Source organism: Myxine glutinosa, chromosome 7 (genome assembly GCF_964187855.1).
Source record: "Myxine glutinosa chromosome 7, kmMyxGlut1.1, whole genome shotgun sequence".
In the NCBI taxonomy this organism is placed as follows: Eukaryota; Metazoa; Chordata; class Myxini; order Myxiniformes; family Myxinidae; genus Myxine; species Myxine glutinosa.
The window spans coordinates 158,095,661-158,120,140 of record NC_136267.1 but is presented as its reverse complement, the minus strand read 5'-3'; the positions used below and the strand labels follow the sequence as shown (position 1 = coordinate 158,120,140).

General features: G+C 43.7%; 1 pseudogene; it reads right to left on the bottom strand.

The window, feature by feature from the left end:
• Positions 1–2,661: 2,661 nt before the first annotated feature.
• LOC137430475 (homeobox protein engrailed-2a pseudogene) lies at positions 2,662–24,220 on the bottom strand (annotated as a pseudogene).
• Positions 24,221–24,480: the final 260 nt, after the last annotated feature.

The window sequence follows — 24,480 nt, the reverse complement described above, 5'->3', positions numbered from 1 at the left end:
GGACATGTCAAGGGCAGGAGGCCCATGGTGAGCAAAGGGAAAACTTATTTACAAGTTCATCAGGCAACAAACAACTGTGGTGCTCAAAATTAACATTAGCTCCAATAATATTTGGTCTATTGTGAGGGGCATATACACACACACACACACACACACACACACACACACACACACACACACACACACACACACACACATATATACATATATATATATATATATATACACACATATATACATGCAGACTTGGCATTTAATATGGAATTTTTTTTTTGTGGGGGTGAACTTACTTTTCAAGATGACTTAGAACCAAAAGTTCATTGGAATTATGTTGAAATTATTCTAGATTTTGTTAATGTGACCTTTAAAAGAGACAAAAAACACATTTGCCATTTCGAAGCAAATAAATTGATCCTTGAAAGTGATGTAAACTGATATCGAACTCAATTCATGGACAGTACTGTGTTAAAATTCTGTACGTTTTCCAGAAGTATCTCTTTATTTTGCACATTAGCCAAAAAATTTTTCAACAAAAACAAAAGCTAAATTATGACTGGGATTACGGACAGTAAAATTACAGTTCAGTACTTCGTGTAACCCCCACGAGCATTCAGGAGAGCACGTGCACGTCGAGGCATGCTGTTCACGAGATTTGCCAAGGTTTGGACAGGAATCGCTTGCCATGCAGTTACAATAGCCTGCTGCAATTCACGCACAGAGGCAGGCTGCTGGTCCAAGTTGTCGATTTGACACGTTAATTCTGCCCACATGTTCTCTATCGGATTCATATCCGGGGACATGGCAGGCCACTCCATATGCTCTACACCACGGTCAGCAAGAAAGTGTTGGATCATGCGAGCACGATTGTCATCTTGGAAGACAAAGTTTCCTCGAAAGGCTGCACGAGCAAATGGAAGCAATGTTTCTTCCAGAATGACCCTGTACTTGAACTGGTTCAGGTTTCCATTCAGAACAACCAGGTCAGTTTTGCCCCCTGCATGAAAAGCAGCCCAAACTGTCACCCTACCACCTCCAGCTTGGACTATTGGCACTATACAATCTTCGTTGTGGGCTTCATGCACTTGTCTGCGCACTCGGACGTGGCCATCTTGACAATAGACCAGAAATCTAGACTCGTCACTGAAGGTCACGTGATTACAGTGTCCTGGCTGCCATTGACGGTGCTCTCTGGCCCACTGCAATTGGCGCTGGCTATGTTGTCTGGTCAGGCGTGGCTTTCTCAGGGGATGCCTGGCACGATAGCCTGCTTGAACCAGTCGTTGGTTGACTAGCCTTCTGGATACAGGCACATTTGACAGTTGCTGCCACTCAGCGCTAAGCCGATTAGCTGACTTGGTACGGCCATTGCAGACTAACCGGTGCAGCTGGCGATCATCTCTCCTTATGGTTCTGCGTGGACGTCCTGGCCTCGGTATTGGAGGAGGGACACCCCTCTGAGCATTTCGTTTCAGGATCTTTGACACCTGACCTTGAGTGATGCCATACTGCCGTGCAATAGCACGCTGTTTCATGCCAGAATTTCGTAAAGCCACCACTCCATGACAAACAGCATTGTCAAGTTGACGGACCATCTCCAGAGGAAGCGGCAATAACTTTTGTAGACGTGCAGCAGTTGTTTTCCACTAATACAGAACGCAACAACCCTTATATACCCGATTGTGAAGCCAATCGTCAAATGTACCTGTCCTTACATTTTGTCACGCCACCCGTGATATAATCCTGTTATTGACTTCTTGCTGCGAAAGACTATCAGTGACATGGTTCTTTCAACAAAGACATCACCGAAGGGTGAAAAAAACTCACCAGATTGATATACTGAGTTCAGAAAGTAAACCCAAGTCAAGAAAAAAAAAAAATTCCATATTAAATGCCAAGTCTGTATATATACACATATATACACATATATACACATATATACACATATATACATATATATACACATATACACATATATACATATATATACACATATATACATATATATACACATATATACATATATATATACATATGCATATACATATACATATACATAGACGTACATATACATATGTATATGTAGTCTATGTATATGTATATATGTATGTATGTATATATATATATATATATATATATATATATATATATATATATATATATATATATATATATATATATACATACATACATACATACATACACACACACACACATACACATACACACACACAAACACACATATATCATGAGCCTGCAGCTGTTTGACTGCAGCCTGAGAAGACCTGCTAACATTTCAATGGTATTTGAAATACAAGTTTGAATGTATTTTGGTAAAATATTTGATCGCAATGTAATGTATCAGGATTGTTTCAAAAGTTGGTGCTCTACTCAAAAAGGATAAAGGGGATGATGATCATTTACAAGTTTTAAATTGTTGGAAAAGGACAGTGTATACAAATTCAGTTAAATACTGGTTCAGAAATCGAAGGGAAAACAAGTTTCATTCATTGTCTTTTTCTCTGAAAACACATGTTGATCCCATCCTCGCACGATGACGTTGATGCGGTGTATGAAAAAAGTTGCAGACGTTCTTTGGTTTGCAAAATTTTTTATTACAAATGTCTCGGTGTTGCACACTGAGAAAATATTTTTTTACGGAGATCAAAAAGGTGTAGAAAGAGAAATACTGTATCGATGAAATCGCTTGCGAATAAAATCTGAGGCAAATATTACCATGGCGCCTATTTTCTTTGCTTTTTTGCCATTGATATGCGATTCATTTCACCCACTTTTGAATGCGGGAAATGTTTTGTCACAGAGATTACAGTGGTGTGGACTATAAACATTTATCAACAACAATCACACATCGTTCCAACAGAATACAGGCCTATACACAAAATAAGGCCTACACTCTATATTATGGGGGTCGTGACATCACGAGCCGACGTCTGGTATCGCATTTATGATAATTCCAAAGGCCATTTGTATGACAGATCTATCTTCCCACCAACACCCCCCATCCTCCATGCAAGACATTATATATTGGTTCATTAATGGTGCTTTTGGACATCCCCACCACAAAATGCTGTCGTGATCATTGAAGCCACATCGTGTACTGCTGTTGCCCTTTACAACGCCCTTGTTTCTTGATCGAAACGCGCCTCTTTGGTTCCAGTCCAATGTTCTTTCGGCTCGAATAAACCTGCCTCACATCGTATCCGATTTGTCAAGATAACTGAGTATAATTTATTTTTCTGAAGCCAATTTAGTTTCAACGTCAAAGCACGTTGGAGAACGCACAAAGCAATGTTGAAAATGGCAGGAGGCGCAACACGGGGTTTCATTTTGGCCATTTAGAAGGTCACAAAATAACGAAAATGCCTTCTGTCGTTAATCCATAATCGGCTGGTTTTGTTCAAATACTTTCGCTAAATATTGCCAACGTCTTGAAAAATAAGAGTTATGGAAATGCCCGTTATTATTTAAATAGTATTTCCTGCACGCGAATGCAAATCATATGACAACATTTATTATATATTACAATTCAGTTTTTATGCTTATTCGCCTAAATAGAATATTCGACCATTTTTATGCGTAGACAAGCAAGGATGTTACTGCATATAAATAAAAGGCAATAGAACATGACAAATACCTTACCTGCTATAAGTAAGATCTGCATGGCAATCCACCTGTCTATAAATGCAATGCTCTCGTGGGGAAGTCATGCTGTCTGCGGTTTGGGGGGAATGCGGGGATGGGTGGGATGGGGGTGGGGGAAGAAGGGTGACGACGACAGCGACGACGAGTGAGGATTGGTATACATGGACAACACAACAGTGTGTCGATTTGGCTCTGATAGTCCAGCCATGTTTATGTAGTTTTTTTTTTTTGGGGAGTCCGGGCACTTTCTTTACCCCCAAGTCGACTTCTTCCGAGTCGTTGCCGGACAAGCTGTGAACAACATAGTGCATAACGGCATGATACGTTGTGTGCAAAAGTGGCCTTCAGTCGCTGTCTATCCTGTCCCCGGCCGTGGTCGAGTGGTTGTACAGCCCTTGCGCCATGAGGTGCAAGGCCAGAGGGTTCCTGGAGCTGCTCGCCTTTTTGAGCTTTGCGCGTTTGTTCTGGAACCAGATCTTGATCTGCGCTTCGTTCAGGCCTAGCTCTTGTGCGAGCGCCTGACGACGGGCCTCAGTTAAGTATCGACTGGCTCCGAATTCGGATTTGAGCCTTGCCAGCTGCTCGGCTGTAAAGGCCGTGCGCGGTCGCTTCTCCTCGCATTGGCCCGTTGCTTTCTGCTTGGGTTTACGGCTGCGGGGGCCTTCGGTGGAGAGAGAGAGAGTGAGTTGAAGGAGGACAAAGCGTAGGACTGAGTCAAACAAATATCATTCATGCTGATGATTTATTTCAAAACTTAAATTGGGAATTTGTACAAATGCATAACATATTATACAAACAACAATTAGAAACGAGCTGAAGAGTGTTTCAAAAGTTTATATTCCCAGAATATTGAGGTTTTGAGATTTCATAATACTCCTTTATTTCAGCGGGAAAGATGGCCGATAACATTGGATCCTCAATCGACAACGACACTGTAATTCTATCTGTGGTTGATGAAAATATATAAATCGGAAACTTAATTTCCCAGGTATGAAAAGTATGGTGAATGACTGACTGTCATATTAGTTCAAGCGGTGTGGTGGTTGGGTGACACCAACCTCATTCAGTTGCCTTCACTGGGGTGGGTTCCATTCCCATGCCGGCTTTGTTGAAATTTACTCGTTCTTACAATGGAAAGGCAGCGACCTATCTAGGATTGGTTCTGATAGCCACCGAAACATTCACGACTCGTTATGAGTACCCCTGACGATCTGCCAAGAGCATTCTTCCTGAACCCTCACATGAGGGCAAGCTTGAAAATATTATTTTCAAAGGGATATATAAAATATTTACCTTTACTTTTAAGCATTTACCTTTACTTTTAAGCATTTACCTTTACTTTAAAGCAAAGCATAAACGAACAATACACAGGACTATAATTTGTCATGTACTTGATTTATCATAAATCTGTGGAAGAGCACCTTGTGGATGGATAATGGATATAGATAGACAGCATGCAATACATATGTGTGCATATACATGTGTGCAATACATATGAATATGTATATGTGTGTGTGTATGTATGTATATATATATATAGTATATATATATATATATATATATACATATATATATATATTATATATATATATATATATATAAATATTTATATATATATATATATATATATTATATATTTATTTATATATAATATATATACATATTTATATATATATTTATATATAATATATATACATATTTATATATATATTTATATATATATTTAAATATATATATATATCTTATATATTTATTTATATACATATATATATATATATATATATATATATTTATATATATACATATATATTTATTTATTTTATTTATTTATATTTATATATTTATATTTATATATATATATATATATATATATATATATATATATATATATATATATATATATGCGTTTTATACATGGATCACGATCCATTAGGGGTGGAAGGAGGCAAAATTGTAAAAATGACAGCGTAGATGTTGAACAAGAAGTGAGACGTGGAACAAGAAAAGTACGAAATAAACATCCCCATTGTCGATGGAGGCGCAGTCTGTAAGTGATCATGGTCTTCTGAGAATTAACTACAGTATTTCCTTTGAAATCCAAAGTAAGAAAGATTAGTTGTCCGTTAAAAATTAAAATAAATATTATGGTCATTCGTACGCAAGAAGCTGCTCAGGTCGTGAATTAACGAAATGACGACAGAGTTATTTTATAGGAGAGAGAGAGAATGTTATTAAGTATGTATTCATCCTTTGTTTTGCTTCTGAATCGTATTATTGTTATTTATTATAATACTGGGGATAGTAACTATTGTAGTCACAGTTACGGCAATAATTTATATATTGTCACTGCTCAATAAAAATTACATATAAACATTATATATATATATATATATATATATAAATATATGCACACACACACATGTTTAAGTGACCAGTGTAAGAAGGACCCCGACTTAACGGCATTGCGTTCAATGTGCATGTCCGAGTTCAGCAGGTATTGGTTGTGGTTTCACTCACGCTGGCCTGGTTGTCGATTCTTACCCGAGGAGGTCGATCTGAATAACGCGTACAGTACACCCATGCTGGCCACAGCAGCGGTGCCTTCTTGCCGGGACGTCCTTCCTCGACCGTGGCCTCCTCCGATGAGTCTTGCTTCGACTCGACCCCTTCGTGTTCTCCGCGCGCTTTTCCAAGCAGTGCAGCCTCTCGACCTTTGTCCCGTGCGCACGTCTCATCGTGTCCGTTGCCCCGTGATGCCGCCGTGCTAGGAGGCAAAGAACCATCTCGAGCACCACAAGGACCGGTCGCCACCACCTCTTTCCTCCTACCGAACTGGGGACTCAAAATATCCTCGATAAAGAAATTGGTGACCCTGGGTGGAGCAGGAGGTGGGCGAGGAGGAGAAAGATGCGGGGCGAGCACCGATTCCAGAGGATGTCGTTCTCGCCGACGGGGCGCTCTGAGCCATGGGCCCCCGAGCGCCTCTCGAGCCGTACGGAGCCGTACGGAGCGCGCCTACCTCCTCGCTCCGCTATCCCAACCAGATGTCTCCGCCTCTGGCAGGGTCTATTGGTGTGCAGTGATGCACGGCTACTTTATCTCTGCCTCTCGCTCTAAACCGCGATCATTTTTGTTGTTTTGTTTTTAATCCTTCGCTTTGACGCCTTTTCTCTTTAGCGACTCTAAGTTCTTTACGCCTTTCTTCCTTTATTTCCTCGAGCGTCCGGCGACCCTCCCTCCTTGTCCACACCGTCTCTAGCGCCTTCGAAGCGACGTGTGTGGACAGTGCGCCTGTACCGCTGGCCGAGCCAGATAGCAGGGAAAGTGAGGAAGAGGGCGGGGAAGTGTGAGCTTCAGAGAGCAGGAGGAGGAGGCAGTTCCTGAAGCGTATCTGCAGAGCAGGTGTCTGAGGGGGTTTTAGGCAACGGAGGGGTGTGAATGTGAAGGGGATGTGGGGAGAGGGCCCTTTTTGTTTGTCCCATGGATGAACAGAACACGTGGTATATAGACCTACACACATACCGCTAGCTAATATGGTGGCACGGATTTTATATCTGAATGCCCCAAGTATTGAAGATGAAGGTGTAGTGTGAATATATATATTGTAACTTAAAAATACCTATAATTGTAAATATACATCATATATATACAGTATATATATATATATATATATATATATATATATATATATATATATATATATATATATATATATATATATATATATAAATTATATATGTAGTGTGAATGCATATCTGGAGGTCTAACCCGTCTAGCCTGGGCTGGAATACCTACCCAGCTAAAAATTGGCATCCTGGTGTTTCACGGGCAGGATGATTCATCCATGTGTGTCCCGTCCCTTGGATGGACGTTAAACTGGCATCCCATCTGCTGGCATTGGTTTGTTGACATTAAAGTTATTTCAGTGTCCTTCGTGAAGAGCAGGCGAGCCATCACCAGTATCATACCCAAATTCCAAATTCCCACTCTCCGTACTACTGCGAGAGGGATGACAAATTGCCCAGCATGACCTCTGGCCAAGAAATTGTTTCGGTGGAACCAACACTTTGTACCAGAGTATGCGACACCAAATATATATATATTTATGTACATATGTATATATATATATATATATATATATATATATATATGCATATATATGTGTATAGATATATTTATATATATGTATATATGTATAATATATATATATATATATATATATATATATATATATATATATATGCATATTATACATATATATATATATATATATATATATATATATATATATATATATATATATATATATATATATATATATATATACATATATATATATAATATATATATATATATATATATATATATATATATATATATATGTACAGTCAACCTTTGATAATCCAGACTACTTTGTTCCCCGCACCCAATGTCGGATTAGCGAGATTGTCGGATAAACGATTTTGCGGATTAGAGGGATAAAATGAATGGCGGAAATCTGTACCTGGATGTTTTGGTCTGATAGCGAGATTTCCGGATTAAATGGGGTCAGATTAACGAGGGTTGTATATATAAATCTAAATATATATGTATATATAAATATAAATACAGAGAAATAAATATATATATTTTAAAACAAACCATATATATATATTTATATGTATATATACATATATATACATATATATATATATATATATATATATATATATATATATATATATATATATATATATATATATATAATATAATATAATATATATATATTTTTATTTACATATATATATATATATATATATATATATATATATATATATATATATATATATTCACACACATAGAGTATACATATTCTCTAGACAAGATACTAACACAATTTACCTATGAGCTGTTTCATTGAGGTTTGATTCCCGACCTGACTATAAAGTACGGGACTGGTGCTTTGCAAGCAGGGTGTCGGATCAAAGAGTGTGCCATTCCTCGAAAGGATGTGAACCTGGGCGTTTTGTCTGCCAGCATTAGTTGGTGGACATTGGAGATCTCAGTGTCGTTCGTGAAAAGTAGGCGAACTGTTGCCGGCACCGTGAAGCAAATTACAAATTTGTGACACCTTCAATCGAACGTCAGCTGGTTCATGCAAGACAGGCAAAGAACCTTCCCTGGCCGACGCTGCATATTAAGGTAAAAGTAATTAGGGCCATTGAAGAATTCCTGCTAGTTCTTGCCACCTTGTGGGGTCGGTCGAACATGTAGCATAATTGATTTAAAGTGCACGTGAGGTCCGAGTCCAGCACACTTTGTGCAGAGTTTGAGTCGATGAGAAGAAGCGAAAAGTTGAGTGACCGCTGTCCCGCCACCCTAATCGTGACGGACAGAAGTGCGGCCACGTGCTGTGACTCGACACTGCACGACCACCGTAACTGCGAGCAAATCAAAGGTGCCGCGGCTCATGGTTCCCATTGCAATAAAACGCGCTTAGCGGAGCGAGTCGACTTTAAAAGCATCCATTACATGGCCGCGCACCCTCGGCTTCTCAGGCCACGTCATGTGCACACACTACGTCACACTTTCTTGTTGTACTGCATGTAGGTCTGCACGTCCGTATGGATTCGTGAATGTACACGTGAATGTAGCCTATATGTACGCACGCCCTGCATAATTGGAACCAGTCGACAATAAATGATAAAAATGGCGGTTTTATTGAACCTGTAAAAGATAGCAAATTATGTTGCAGTGCTTAAAGAAAGAACAGTCGCTACGATGTTATAGCTGTACTAAGCTGTATTTGCAAATACATCTGCTGTATTTGCATGGAATGTATTGTCATTATTCTAAATGCGGTTAAATACCTACGTATTATGTCGATCTGTCGCCAAAAGGTGTAAATGTGTAAATGTATAGTTTATTGGCTAAATCTCGGATCTATTGTTCAAACGATGGTTGTATGTGACGTGTGTATCAGTGTATGACGTACGTGGTGCATTGGCCTAACGATACACGATAGTATGACGATACAAATATTTATAATCTTTCCACCGCACCCCATGATCTTGAGAACTTTGTGATCAACTTTCAGAAAAGAGCACGAAACAAAGGTATGTATACGTGATACTCTCGTTTTTAAAGAAAAAATAATTTCCTCTCGCTAAAAATGAAATATTATGCTTGTTATAAATAGCTTTAATATGTGAAGTATAATAATTTAAAATAATATGTTTATAATTGTGCACATTTATTTGCACATTTATTTTCTCTGTAAAAGTAAATATGAATATATAGGGGTTTTTTCACTTTATAATCCATTGACTTTTAATGCGCTACTTGGGGATGTTCACTCATTCAGACCCCCACTAGTTGTGTATTTGGTGTAACAGCTGTATGTACATGTAGTGTTCTGCCATACGTAAAATACGGTTGGTTCCCTATAGCCATACGTATGTGGGGGTGTCCTGGCTATGCATGGGATGTACTGACCACATTGTATTAGCCGTACGTAGATTGTATATCTTCGCCGTACAAACATTGGATATCTTATCTGTACGTACGTGGCGCATTGGCCTAGACTTTTGAGGAATTGCCTGATGACAATGCGCGTATTGCTTGCGTTGTCTTCCTGAACCACAAGCAATTCTAGTTGTGCCTCGACTGGTTCTTGGAAATCCCTGCATAAACACGCCATTTAACAACTACCTTTCCGTAGTGTGTCAGCCTAAATACCAAGGAGAAGCGTGTTGGAAAGTAAGCAATGGAATGTCCTGTAGGATGATGCACATTACAATAGGATATATATATCATAAATTTTAATTCTAAGAGCATCCGCTCTGAGTCTGGAAAGTGCTTAAAACCCCGGACGAGTAGTGATACCAAAGACTTTTACAAAGGTACGTGCTGCTTCCTTGCTCGATACCTAGAATTTAAAAGGATAGAGCATGGAGAAACAACGTTGGGAAGGCAATGACAAACCACACAGTATAAACCTTGCCAAGAAACTGTTTTGGCAGCACCAGTTCTCTGCAAAGTGTGGGGTACATCAAATCAATATCATGGAGTGTGATAGCATTCCTAATATCGGGTGGTATGGGATATATATATATATATATATATATATATATTATATATATATATATATATATATATATATATATATATATATATATATATATATATATATATATATATATAAGTGCACACAATGTATTTAGAAAATTTAAGTACTCACATGCTTCTTGTAAGGATCAATGTTTTGTTTTTATTTAAGTATACGTAAGGAAAGCTTCCTCTGAAATGTGTTAATATCGGGGTATAATATACACTGAATAATTTTGCTTTCAGCAATCAACCACTTCTTTCGCAAAGGAAACAAAAAAGTTTCTTAAAACATGGTGCACAAAAGCGGTTGATCAGCAAGTATGTCCCTGAACATTAAACAGCATGTGACTGATATTGGTAAGGCGACATTTTCTTTCCTCCATATTTTTCGCATTATTTAAACAACTCTTCTACATATGGTACCTTTTCACAACTATTTAAAGTTGAAACCAATTTTTTTTTCTGCCTCTATATGCATCGACCCCTGTGCGATATAGTACCAAAATTCTTCATGGAGTCCAACACTTAAGGATGACAATTAATCCTTGTTTATATTTCTTAAATTACAAGTGCACACAACTCCTGCATTTCACAAAGGTAACGATTCACAAATTGTTGGGGGTGAAGACACCGAGCGTCGTCATATCCGATGGCAACATAAAGGAAATCTGTGCTCACACATTTGATTCGCACCTGGCTGGCTGCATGAATATGTTGAAGGAGATTCGTCGATTTTTCATTTGGAAAGCACTCGCTCATTGCATCGTCACGTGTACGATATGCTCCGACCTGGTTGTCTTAAAATTTGCAGCACGGTCGCTCAAAGCTGAACACGTCAACGGAAGTTGATCGGTCAGTAAATCCGTGGCTTGTTGCATAAGTAGAAAAATAAAACGAAAGTTGATTTGTTGAGCCAAGAAGGTTAGTTAGACCGATATACCGTAAACGACGTACGTCTAAACAGTTATCTTCAATTGGGATAAAAAATGTCGAGAAATTCGCCTTTTTAAACTTTAACGGAAACGCGTGTTTTTTCTATGGTCTTTCCAAAACGACTGCAATTGTGCATTTTAGTTTCACAACATGAATTGTACTCGATTTCGTATAAACAGCAGATACATTTCCAAACACATGTTGCTTTATTATATGTCATATAATGTGCAGAGTTCATTTTTCAGATGTTGACATCTACAAGACATTCAAAAAAAGGGTTTAATATTCACCTTCGATTTGGTCTCATACAATCTCAAACATAAAATATTGCATACCTAATTCACAAATTTCTGGTGTTTTTTAAAGATAATAATAGTGGTAGTACAAAAAAGAATGATAACTAAGAATAAACATATATATATATATACATACATATATATATATAAAATATATAAACATATTTTTGAGTACAACAATGAAAGTAATTATTCTGACATAAACTGCTTTCAAGGAATGCAGTTTAGTTGGGTAAACCAGTCAACATATTCTTAATGCGAAGTAAATCTCATGAAGAATTGCATAACAGTGCCAAACCTACTGCTTTCGTTGACATCTTTTTGTTATTATTGGATTATCCGGTGTGGTAGTTTTAAGTACAACGGTTGTAATATTTATTAGGCTTTACTTGCAGCACAATGAATCGGGCAGGATATCAAGACTACATTAGAGGAGTGTGTAATGTCTTCACAAACCACATTTTACTTCAAAAACATATACCTTATCGAAGGATAAAACAGCATGGCACGCTAAATGCCGAAGGGCCGAGTAGGAGATGCTTGCATCGAAACACTACTAATTTCAGCCTTAATCGACAGATCATTGCTAAATTATTATATAGCGTTACAGATTTTACGTCAAACGGGGTTTTGCCATTTATTTATTTATTTTGTTGGAAATTATTTTTTGGGGATAATAAACGGAAGAAATTACTTTAAGAATGTGGGCTTTTCAAACTGCAAGTAATATGGAGTGTGGATGAGTTTTCTTTTTCATCGGCTACGAATATGGTTTTACATTTTGAGATGCCTAATGAAGCACCTTGCAAAAATGCCTGCAGGGCACCCCATCCTCTGGGGCGGATAAAGTGTGTAATATGCATGCCGTACACCAATGCAATTGTAGGCGGAAATAATAATGGTCTCCATTTTGAAAGTCTATAATTTTGTTTTCTTATGCTATATTACACAGTGTTGGGCAAATGCTATATTATACAGTGTGTGCATTTATATAAATAAAAAAATGTAAAGTATATATTCTCATGTAGAGTATGTATTTTATATGCAGTGTATGTGACATGAACAGCATACAGTATATTGGATATCCCAATACAATACATCGAGCATGTATCACAACATGCTTATGTATATGCCAACACGTCAGGCATTGATCGTACATAATGCTTTATTGCATACGTATGTACATCAACATACACACACACACACACATATATATATATATATATATAATCCTGAATTACATACAGTATATACATACATTCAGGATATAATCATTCAGGATATAATGACATACATTCAGGATATAATCCTGAATTACATACAGTATATATATATATATATATATATATATATATATATATATATATATATATATATATATATATATATATATATATATATATATATATATATATATATATTGTCGCGCAACTCAGGTTCACACTAGAGTCGCGGATAGCGTAAACGGTCTTATTCGGAGGCAACAACCAAACACGGATTCGGCTGTATGTCGCACAGGAGGAAGAAGGAAAATGGAGGCTGCGGCACAAGCTTACCTTTATCACACCGACGTAGCTCCGGTCCTGTAAGGGGATTAACTCAAGCGGGCACAGGTTTAACAGGGGATGCAAAATAATACAAGGGTTTATTAAAGGAAAAAAGCATGGACAGGGAAAAGCACGCGCCGGTAACAAATATCCTAATCAGGACGTCCCCACACGACAGATTTCAGAAACGAGACGAGGGAATCTGAATTAAGGAAAAGAACACATCATGTTATTGTGAACGCGCAACTTGGTCTTATCTGTCTCTGGTCGTCTTCCGTGTAACACGGCCCCGCTCGGCCGCCACCAGGCCTCGCTCCAAGCTCCGATCCTCTCGCCGCCCACAAGGTCCGTGCACCAAGCACCATGCGTCCAACGCAGGCCCGCGAGCTCCACACAAGGTCCACCCTCGACTCGACCATGAACACAGAATGACGAAGAACGACAAAGGGGGGAAGAGAGCGCGAGTCCACTGCACGCCAAGTGCCGCTTTGAGCCAAGTTCAAGCCAACGAAGCAACTCTCACAATTCTCTCCCTGTCCGAACTCCACTGCTGGCCAACTCTTCTGCTTGCCAACTCACTCACTCCACTGCATCTCAAGACTCACTGCCAGAAGCAACTCTCTCAAGACTCACTCGGCGCAAGACCCACTGCCAGACTCCACAATCGCGTTTGGCGCTTGCTGATCTCTGCTTGCCAACTCACTCACTTGCGAAAAGTCGTGCCGCCCCTCGTATCACTCCGTGGCGGTGACGTCAGCCTTGGCACGCCACCCAATCAGTGGCCTCCACGGAACCACAGGCCTGTGGTGTGGTCATAGCACGTGGCACTCGAGGTGGATAGGCCTGTCAGAGGTGTAAATGGTGGTGGCCATTATCGGCGGTGTCCCGGCCTGGTTTCCTTTAGCCGGTTCTCTTTCACAGTCATGTCAGGGAATGGCGTTACTTAGTGTTGTGCTAAGGATCTGTCGGAATGTCTATGTGGTTGTGGTGCCAAAAGGGACAAAGGTTTGGCTAACCAGGTGAGGACACACAGGGGCGCTACACTTTAATCCCTAACTCTACTTAACACACGAACCTCCTGGTAGGTTCACAAGTATACATCTTAACCCGACAAACGCCTACACATGAAGAACTTATTACAGGTAGTTTTCCTTTCCGTGACACATGAAGCATGTTACCTACTCAGATCTATCTGCTCTACATATCACTCTACCCTGCCAGACATAACAATATATATATATATATATATATATATATATATATATATATATATATATATGTCGGAATGGGACTTAGAACTTGGGACTCAGAGGACTCAGAGAAAGGAGCAACGGATATATTTGTTAGAACTCGTTTACACAAGCTTGCGGAAAACACAATGTCGCTTGAAGCTCACGAAATGACCAACACTACAACAAGGTGCTCTGAAGTAATTCGATTTAAACTTGCTATATATAAAGAATATAGGGTGTGGCTTTAGCTCACAAGATACAGAGAAAGAATGGGCTCATTGGTCCCCCCACCATAGTCCCATCCTATTGTTCAGTTAGTTAAAGGAAGTTCATCCAAGGCCACTCATGGGTTAGCTCAGATAAGGAGATGGTCAGCAATATGTGGCAACATGTTTACAACTTTCTGTATAGAGACTGGGGTTGGGGAAGTACAAAGGGAGTGGACACTCATAAATGTGTCAGCCTACAGGATATTGGCAAAGTCTTGTGGGAGGCTGAGAGATAGCAGCTGCAACCAAGGCTAAAAAGGGGAACAAGGGATTATGCCAACACAGGGCAAGAGCTCACAAGCACAGAACTCCTTATTAGGGTATTACACATCCTCAATGCACAAGAAAGGACTAAGTATTTTAAAAGAATACAGCAATCAGTCAAAACAAAACATATAATTGGTTATGCTTGGTAATTGGTAGAGCAGCAAGAATTAACAAAGGGGGAGGAGAATAACAGCTCCCCACATACCGCCCTTTTGGATCTAAGATACAACGTTATCTACGAGCCAATCAAAGGCCTTTATTTCAAACAAAGCAGAAACGAACAAATCAGGAAAGTCAATCGACATATCACGCGAAGGCAGCCCAGTGAGCATGTAGTGCCCAAAGCACTCCACATCGCACCCAGCAGGATGATTCGCGTCTGTATGTGAGTATGCAATGTAAGTCCGCAAAGACAGGGTGAACAAATGGCATGTAAAGTCCTCCGAGAGTATTGAAATAGACAGTGTAAAAGGTTCACTAAACATACCACGCGGAAGCAGCCCAGTGAGCATGTCCCGCACCCAAAGTACCACACATTGCACTCAGCAGGGTGATCCGCGGGTATGTGGGTGTATGCGGGTGTATGTGGGTGTATGATGTAAATCAGGTGTAGGTGGGTGTATGATGTGAGACCGTAGAGGCATGAAGATCGAATAGCGTGTCAAATCCACAACGAAGACCTCTGGTTCCGCCGGGGTCCACACCCAGGAGGATCTCCCGACCCACCCTTGGACCACAGAGGTGCGGCCAGGACTCCCCCCCGACTGGAGCTCGCCCAAGCTTCCCCAGGTTAAATCCTTGTAGATCTTCAGCGCTCAATCGATATTCATGTTCATGAGGTCTCTTATATGCTGGTGATCTGGGGAAGACATAACGTCATCAGTATCAGGTGGCTTAAACCTATGGCCAAAAAACAAAGCATAATGGTCCAAAGGAGGGAGAGAAACTTCCTTTGGGTCAAAGTCAGAGTCGTCCGAGGCGATGCTGCTTCCACCGCCGTTATCCAGGGACGAATCGTCAAGACAATCAGATTCGGAACTCAGAGTATCTCCAATGTTGAGTTCCTCACCATCTAGGCTCGGGGTTGCAGCTGGGTCCAAATCCAGGATTGGATCAGTGACGTTTGACTCACTGTGAGCTCGTGAAACATAAAGAGGCAAAGCCTGCATTGAAACATAAACATCAGTCGGGGACCCTTGCAAGTGGCCCACATCATCATCGGAATCATCATCAGTAACATTATTCTCAGGTGGCTTAGGCCTGCGGCGTAGGCGGCCAGCAACAGTCATAGCCTTACACATCGAGAAAAAACGAGAGGTCTCCCTTAGGTACTCGTTGGCGTCTGCATGCGACATGTTGGGGTCCAGAGTAATCGGCGTCCTGGCAGCCTGAAATGCTCTGAGGTCCGCAACTGTGTAATCAAAATCATTATCGGTAACATCAACAATGGAAGAACAATCTTCAGAAGCGGAGATCTCATTGTCGCGGCCCAGTGACTCGTTCGGGTCGTCGTTCCAGGATCCGCGATCTGCAGTCACGTCGACGGCCGGAGTGTCATCTAGACCCACGGCCAGCTTGTCGGTCATCACCATGGCCTTTTCTGGTGTCGTCTTCAGTGTCCATCCTGTGGTAAACTTTCTCACACACGCAAGGACTAAAGCCTTGATTAGTACACAACAAACCACGATTCCAAGGACTATTGCCAAGGCGGTCAATATCCACTTTACTATCGTACCTGTCCATCCTTTAAACCAGTCAGTAAGCCACTGGTGGGAGGCTTCTCGATCCATTCGATCCTTTGTCAATATATGAGCACTTTCTCTTAACCTTATAATAGCAGCACTGACCCCCTGTGAAGGATCAGGAATAAAAGTACAACATTTACCCTTAATTATCCCACATACCCCTCCTCGTTCTGCCAGTAGCATATCTAAAGCAACCCTATTTTGCATAACCATTGTACGCACGTGGACAACCGTGTCCAACATTTCGTCATGTGCTGTAGCGGTGTCGTTGGCCACCCTTTCTAAGATTAACGCAATTTTGTCAATGCGGTAACTGTTCATGACCGTCCCAGCCCATGGGAAGAAGAAACTAACGGCTTTCTCCCAATCAGCGCCGTGTAAGGTGGTGGTGTCGTCGTCGTGCCAATAGGTGCTTCGTTGTGTCCTTATGAGTGCAGGGGTATTATGCAAGTGTTGTCGCATTTCCATCTCTGGGAAAACTGATCCTAAATAGCAAATTCCTCCCCAATTATCAGGTAAATACGGGTAAGCTTTGTTCCCGCATACAAACATGGTCCCGTGCGGAGCCACTAAATGGGTGGTCATGCAAGTGCGAAGGCCTGGGATAGTGTTTGTCCCGTTTTCCCCTTCCCATGCCAACTGGAGGTGTGTAAGGTTATGTAAGGGCGAACTTGTAACATTCACTAACAGCCTGTGTTTCCCTTTCCTAGGGTCCGCGGGGAGGGTATTCCTACACATGGATTTGCCCTCCATTACTTGGCCCTTTCCTTCTAAGCAGAGGGCCCCCCTTGCCGGCTTGACCCAAACCGGCGCCGGACGTTCCTCAAAGTGTCGGGACTGGATGGGGGGGGGGGGTACTGAAAAACTAGTTTACACGCGGTTCCGTCAGAACCTTGGCTTGTCAGGGTTGTACTAATGCATTTGGTGTCTAGTGGCTTCGAGCACAAATCATTGAGTGATAGGGGTAACACTACCATTGGTATTCCTGCTGTGCTGGTGCGGGGAAGGTGCATACACATCCAACACCGTGTCCTATTCTGTACTGTGGCCATATGCCGTGCGACCTTCCAGTATGTGTTCTCCTCTGGCTCCCTTCTTACTTTCTGGGCAGGAGGGGGTTTAATGACGTACGCGGCACAACTAGGTCGGAAGTAGGGTTCAGTTCCATTTGGGATTAGCGTGCGAGGGGGCCATATTCCACATTCAAGTATCATTGTTGTATCCGGGCCAATGGGGGTATAATGCAATAAGAGGGTAGTATTCTCGACGCCCTCGCCCCATCGATATCCTGGGGCATATCGACTGCGTATGTGCCCAGTATATGTTTCATTTTCCACTTTCCTAACCTTGGTCAGGACTAGGCGTGGTCTTGTCATGCGTGCCTGTGGTGTCTTATTGTGTACCACTATAGCTTCCACCCATCTTACAGATAACCACTTAAAGCGTGTTTCCAAGTTACAGCAATTCACCGCTACTTTGTCTCCCCAGCGAGCCGTTATATACTTGACAAGGTAGAGGGGAAATGCTGGATAGTTGTCGTGTCCTGGGTACTTGGGGAGGTCCTTTCTCGATAGCTCAAAGTGCAAGAGCCTATCCTTGGCAGGGGGTTTGAGGCAGCTACCCAGAATTCCCATCACCATGACCATCATCGCCGCCCTTAGGAGACTGTAGTGCCCTAAACGGTGCATTGTCTCCAGCAGTGTGGGGTGCGGTGTCTTGTGTGGCTTGTGGTGCGGGAATGGACAACTTACAATGGGTGGCGTGGATCCACAAAGGTTTACCCTCGCAGAAGACTGCCGTCGGTGTGACCAGTAGCACCTGGAATGGTCCCTTCCACCGTGGCTCCAAAGCAGTTTTGCGGGTGAAGTGCTTTACGAGCACCCAGTCGCCGGCTTGGAAGTCGTGGATGGCGTGGCCTATTGGTTCAGGCAGCGCCTCTCGTACTCGAGCATGGATGCTGCGTGCCACATTGGACAAGCCTATGCAAAATCTCAAAAGCATGCCATCCATCACCGGCAAAGCAAGGGTGGACATGTCCGTTGGTGCTGAGACGGGCAAGCTCATAGGTCGTCCCATTAATATTTCGTGGGGGGAAAGGCCCGTAGTGCGACCCGGGGTGGAACGGATGCTCATCAATGCAAGCGGGAGAGCCTCCGGCCACTTCAAGCCTGTGTCTGCGCAAAGTTTCGCTAGTTTATTCTTTAAAGTCTTATTCGTTCGTTCCACAAGTCCCGATGACTGTGGGTGGTAAACGCAATGGAAGGACTGTTTAACGCCCAACGCCTTCAGGATGCCCTTGACCACCTGCGCTGTGAAATGGCCCCCTTGATCTGACGAGATTATCTGGGGGATGCCAAATCTGCACATAAAATCCCGCACGAGGCGCTTCGCTACTGTCGGGGCATCGGACTTGACGCATGGGTAGGCTTCGACCCATTTGGTGAACGTATCTACGATTACCAACACGTAGCGAAATGACATGCTTGGTTCCAATTCCGTGAAATCGAACTCGATATTTGCGAACGGCCCACTTGGCGGGGGCCGTCCCCCATCATGTGCATGTCTCGGCGGCGCCCCTCTATTGTGTTGCTGGCAGACCACACACGATCGGAACACTTCGGATACAATCCGTGACAGTCCTGGTGCCGCCCAAGTGTAGTTTATCTGTCCCATCACCCCCCTCTGGCACACATGACCATTTTGATGTGCCATGCGTGCCAGCCAAGGCAGTAAGGCCTGGGGTGCTATAGGTTTTTCATCAAGGGTCCACATTTCCTCTGGCCCAGGGCGTATCGCCCCTCGTTTGAGCCAGTCCTCGTGTTCGGCCGTCGGCGCAGCGCCTTGCAAATTTATGATATCGTCCTTAGTTGGTGTGGCGGGTGGTCCCACAGTCGGTATGTCAGCAATCTGTGCAGATGTCGCCTTTGCTCGTGTCACCATCGGCATGTTGCGTTCTATCTGCTGGTTGGCGGCCTTTCCTGCCGCCTCGTCCGCCCTTGCATTGCCCCGGGCAACGTCAGTGTCCGCCCTTTGGTGGCCACGACATTTAATTACCGCAATAGCGCGGGGAAGTAAAATGCTTCGGAGGAGCCCTTCTACCAACGCGCCATTCTTTATCACTGAACCGGCAGATGTGAGAAAACCTCTCATCTTCCAGATGGCCCCTTTATCGTGGACTACGCCGTGAGCGTAGGCCGAATCTGTATAAATATTGACGGCAAGGCCTTCCGCCAAGCTGCACGCTCTGGTCAAGGCGCACAGCTCCGCCTGCTGTGCGGAAAATGTAGGTGGAAGACGCCCGCTTTCTACCGTCTCGCTATCCGAGCACACAGTGTACCCGGACAACAGGGACCCGTCCCACGCGCGCCTAGCTGATCCATCGACATAAAATGTACAGTCAGGGTAGTCTAGGGGATTGTCCTTTAAATCTGATCGCACCGTGGAGACTAACTGCACAACGTCGGCGCACACATGGGGTTCGCCCTCCTCAGGGCTGGGCATCAGTGAGGCTGGGTTGAGTGTCGTGCAACGTTCGATCGTGATGTTGGCTGCAGTGATCAGTGCGGATTCGTATTGCATTAATCTAGTGTTAGACAAATGCTGTGTGCTTCGCTGTAACAACAGCGAAGTGACGCAATGCGGTACCCGTAGCGTTACTGGGTGTCCCATAACAATGTCCGCTGTTCTTTCTACTGCGTACCTGGCCGCTGCCACGGCTTGCAGGCACACCGGAAACCCTCGTTCGACCGGGTCTAACTTTTTACTAAAGTAGGCCACCGGCCGCTCCTTATCCCCATGGGTCTGTGTCAAGACTGACTGGGCGAAACCTCCCACGGCGTGAGTGTAAAGGGTAAATGATTTCGCATAATCCGGGAGTCCTAATGACGGTGCCGTGACCAACGCCTTTTTCAGCCCTACGAAACATCGCTTCAATTCATCCGTCCATACCAATTCGTCCGGGGCGTTTGATTTGGTCGCCTCGTACAGTGGCTTAGCCAGCAGCGCAAAATCAAGTATCCAAGTGCGGCAGTATCCCATCATACCTAGGAAGCGTAGCATTTGCCGTTGCGAGCATGGGCGAGGCATCTCCATGATAGCGGTCACCCGTCCAGCATCCAATTCTCGTTTCCCATGCGAAATGGCGTGTCCCAAGTAAGTTACAACCTTCCGCACAAATTGAAGTTTTGGTCTGCCTACTTTGTGGCCTTTGGCCGCCAAGGCCTTTAATAGGGCCATGGAATCCTTTTCGCACGCCTCCTTAGAAGGGGAGCAAATCAACAAATCGTCAATGTATTGCAACAACACTGACCCTCCCGTCAATTCCACATCCGCCAGGTCGCGGTGCAGCGCCCGGGAATACAGAGTGGGGCTATCTGAAAACCCCTGAGGTAGTACTGTCCAAGTATACTGTTGCCCCCTATGGGTGAAAGCGAACAAGTATTGTGACTCAGCCGCGATGGGCACAGAGAAAAACGCAGAACAAAGGTCAATAACTGTGAAGTATGTTGCGTCCGGCGGAATTGACATCATAAGGGTCTCTCCATTCGGCACTAGTGGGTGTATGCCTTGTATCACCTTGTTCACCAACCTTAAATCCTGTACAAACCTCCATTTGTCTTTCGTCGGCTTTTTTACTGGCAAAATTGGTGTATTACATGGGCTGTTAGTTTCCACGATAATTTTCTGCTCCACCAGGGATTGAATTACCGGTGCTATGCCTACGTCGGCCTCGGGTCGTAGCTTATACTGTTTCACGTTTGACAAGCGCATTCCCGGCTGCACTGATATCACTAAAGGTTCGGCGTCTCGCATTCGTCCAACCTCATCGTCGCTCTGAGGCCATAAATTGTCTGGCACCTCCGCTAGGAGGTATTCTGACTCACCCGGGTCCGTTAGCACTGCCCTCATGGCATAGGTGCCCTTAGGGGGCAACTCTGCCTCTTCGAACACTCCATCCCTCAGTTGTGTCTTAATGTCAATCGAGAACCCTTCATCGTTATTGAGCAGTCTCACAGTCCAGCGGCCCCTTTATCGATGGGGCGGCCTCTTGAACGATCGAGCGGCCTCTTGAACCAATAACCTTGTAAGGAAACTTCCTGTAATCGTCCCACCATCCAACCTACACTTTCTGGTGGCCACCCCTTGGCAGTAGTGAGGGTAACATGGGCGGCCGCTCCTTCTGGGTATTGGGTCAACGCACGCTGACTCGCGGATAGGGTTACCTCGATACCTATCCCCTCGCGGCCGATCCATATTCGTGATAAGTGTAGTGGCGTGCGCTCGCCCAGCTTTTCCTTAACCTTCTCTCGATAATCCTCGTCCTCGCCCTTTGCATCGTAATACGCCGTGCAATGGGGTGGATTATCCTTTAAATGGTTTATCGAAATTTGGTGCAGTTGTAGCCAATCTCGCAGAACTGGACTGTCCAAACACACGTTATCTATGATATGCGTCCAAGTAGCCAGAGCCCCTTCGTCCAAGCACCACCAATACGCGGTGGGGCCGGGACGAGACAATGCCATCATCAACGAGTCGTGTTTAGATTCCGCGACATCTACGAAAACTCCCTGTTCTGTACATGAAATTTGACAGCCCAGTCGGCACAATAAGTCCCGTCCCAGCAAATTTGTTGGGGCGGTAGTGGTCATCAAGAAAACATGTTTAGCCTCCAGCGGGCCGCATGTTACTCGCACTTCCTCCGAAATAGGAAGCGCTTGGGGTAAGCCCGAAACGCCCATTATTTGAACGTTCCTCGCCGTGGGGCGCAAAGATGGCAATTGCCCCTCGTTAATTGTACTGCGAGTCGCGCCTGTATCGACAAGAAACTCTAATTGTCGTCCGTCCACGTCCAGCGTCAAGGTCGGTTCCTCTGCCGGTGTCATGGTCAAAAGAGGACACTCCTTGGGCGACCCGCCGGCATCCCGTCAATAGGCCCCTCTATTGTCCTGGGGCGGAAACCCCTTACGAGCACTTGGGCAATCACGTCTCCAGTGTCCCATTTGCTTGCAATAAAAGCACGGTTCCTGCGGAACCGGCGGTGCGGAGGGCATAGGTCGTCCCTCTACGGCACCCCTTCCGCCCAGCCGTCGGTCTGGCGGCCCCCACTGTGACTAGTTTACTTGTTGCCATTGCGGCGGACCCCGAGGCGGGGCCCAGGTCCCCCTCGGTCCATTCTGCATCCCACTATTGGGGGGTGGTCCAGGGGTTTGGAGAAGGGGTCTTGGTGGATACCAAATTTGGGGAGGGGGCCCTGGTATGGTCCAAGTTTGAGGGTTTTGAGGAGGAGGGGGAAGAGGGGGTGGTATTGTCCATTGTTGTCTTATCTCGTCCATATTAATTCGTCCATGGTCTTGGTCAGTACAACCGTCGCAGTCGTTGCCTTCATGGTGGACCCACTCTCCGTTGGGGGATTGGCCCCTATAGAAAGGCCAACTCCCCCTCCCGAGGTCCTCATAACCCCGGACAGGCCCCCACTTCTGGCACTGATCGCGTATGTGGCTCTGACTCCGATCCCCCTTTTTATTTTGATTAAGTTGAGCCCGTTTCTCCTGGACATACATTTGCAATATTTCCTCCTTAACATCCTTCTTCTCCTCTAAGGAGGAGCCCGGGCATTGTTCCAGCTTGTCGCATAAATCATTGGTGGTCATTCCCTTCCAGCCGAAAAGGACGGACTGTACCTGTTTCTTTAATGCCGGCCGAAGCCCCTCTATTAAATATTGGTTTACCAATGGGTTGGGTAGTTCTGTCATCAGCATCGGGCCCAGTCCTCCCCAGCGCGCGATGGCCCTTTCCAACCTTTCCCTGTAATCCCCAATTGATTCTCCTGCCTTTTGTTTTATGGCCCCGATCTTTCCCCAATCCGGACCTCCTGCTGGCAACAGCGCCTGCTCAATAGACTCTAGCAGCCGGACCTTTAGATCACCCCATTGCGCTTGTGTTATCTGGGGGTTTGCACCCACCGCCCTTGGGTCTGCCATCGGCCACTGTGCTCTTTGCTTAGCCTTATCCCATACCTTGGGTGGGAGCACAGAAGTGCCCATATGGGTTATATCTCGAAAGTCACAATCGCCATGCTCGCATGTGATCCAATTCGCTATGGTCGGTGCTATCTGTCGTGGGTCCTCGATGAGCAAATGTTGAATCCTTTCCTGCATCACCGTTAAGGCAGATTCCTTCCATGGTACCCTTTCTCGAACCCCATGACCTGCTGCATCAACTCCGATAACTTGTAGGGGGCACAGTTTTTCCCCCTCTGTTAATCCAGGGCATTCCTTCAATGGGGGGTATAAACTAGACATTCCGGTGGTTCGGGGGGTCTCATTCCCATCATAGCCTACCATAGCCATATATATATATATATATATATATATATATATATATATATATATATATATATATATATATATATATATATATATATTGTTGTGGAAATGAGAATG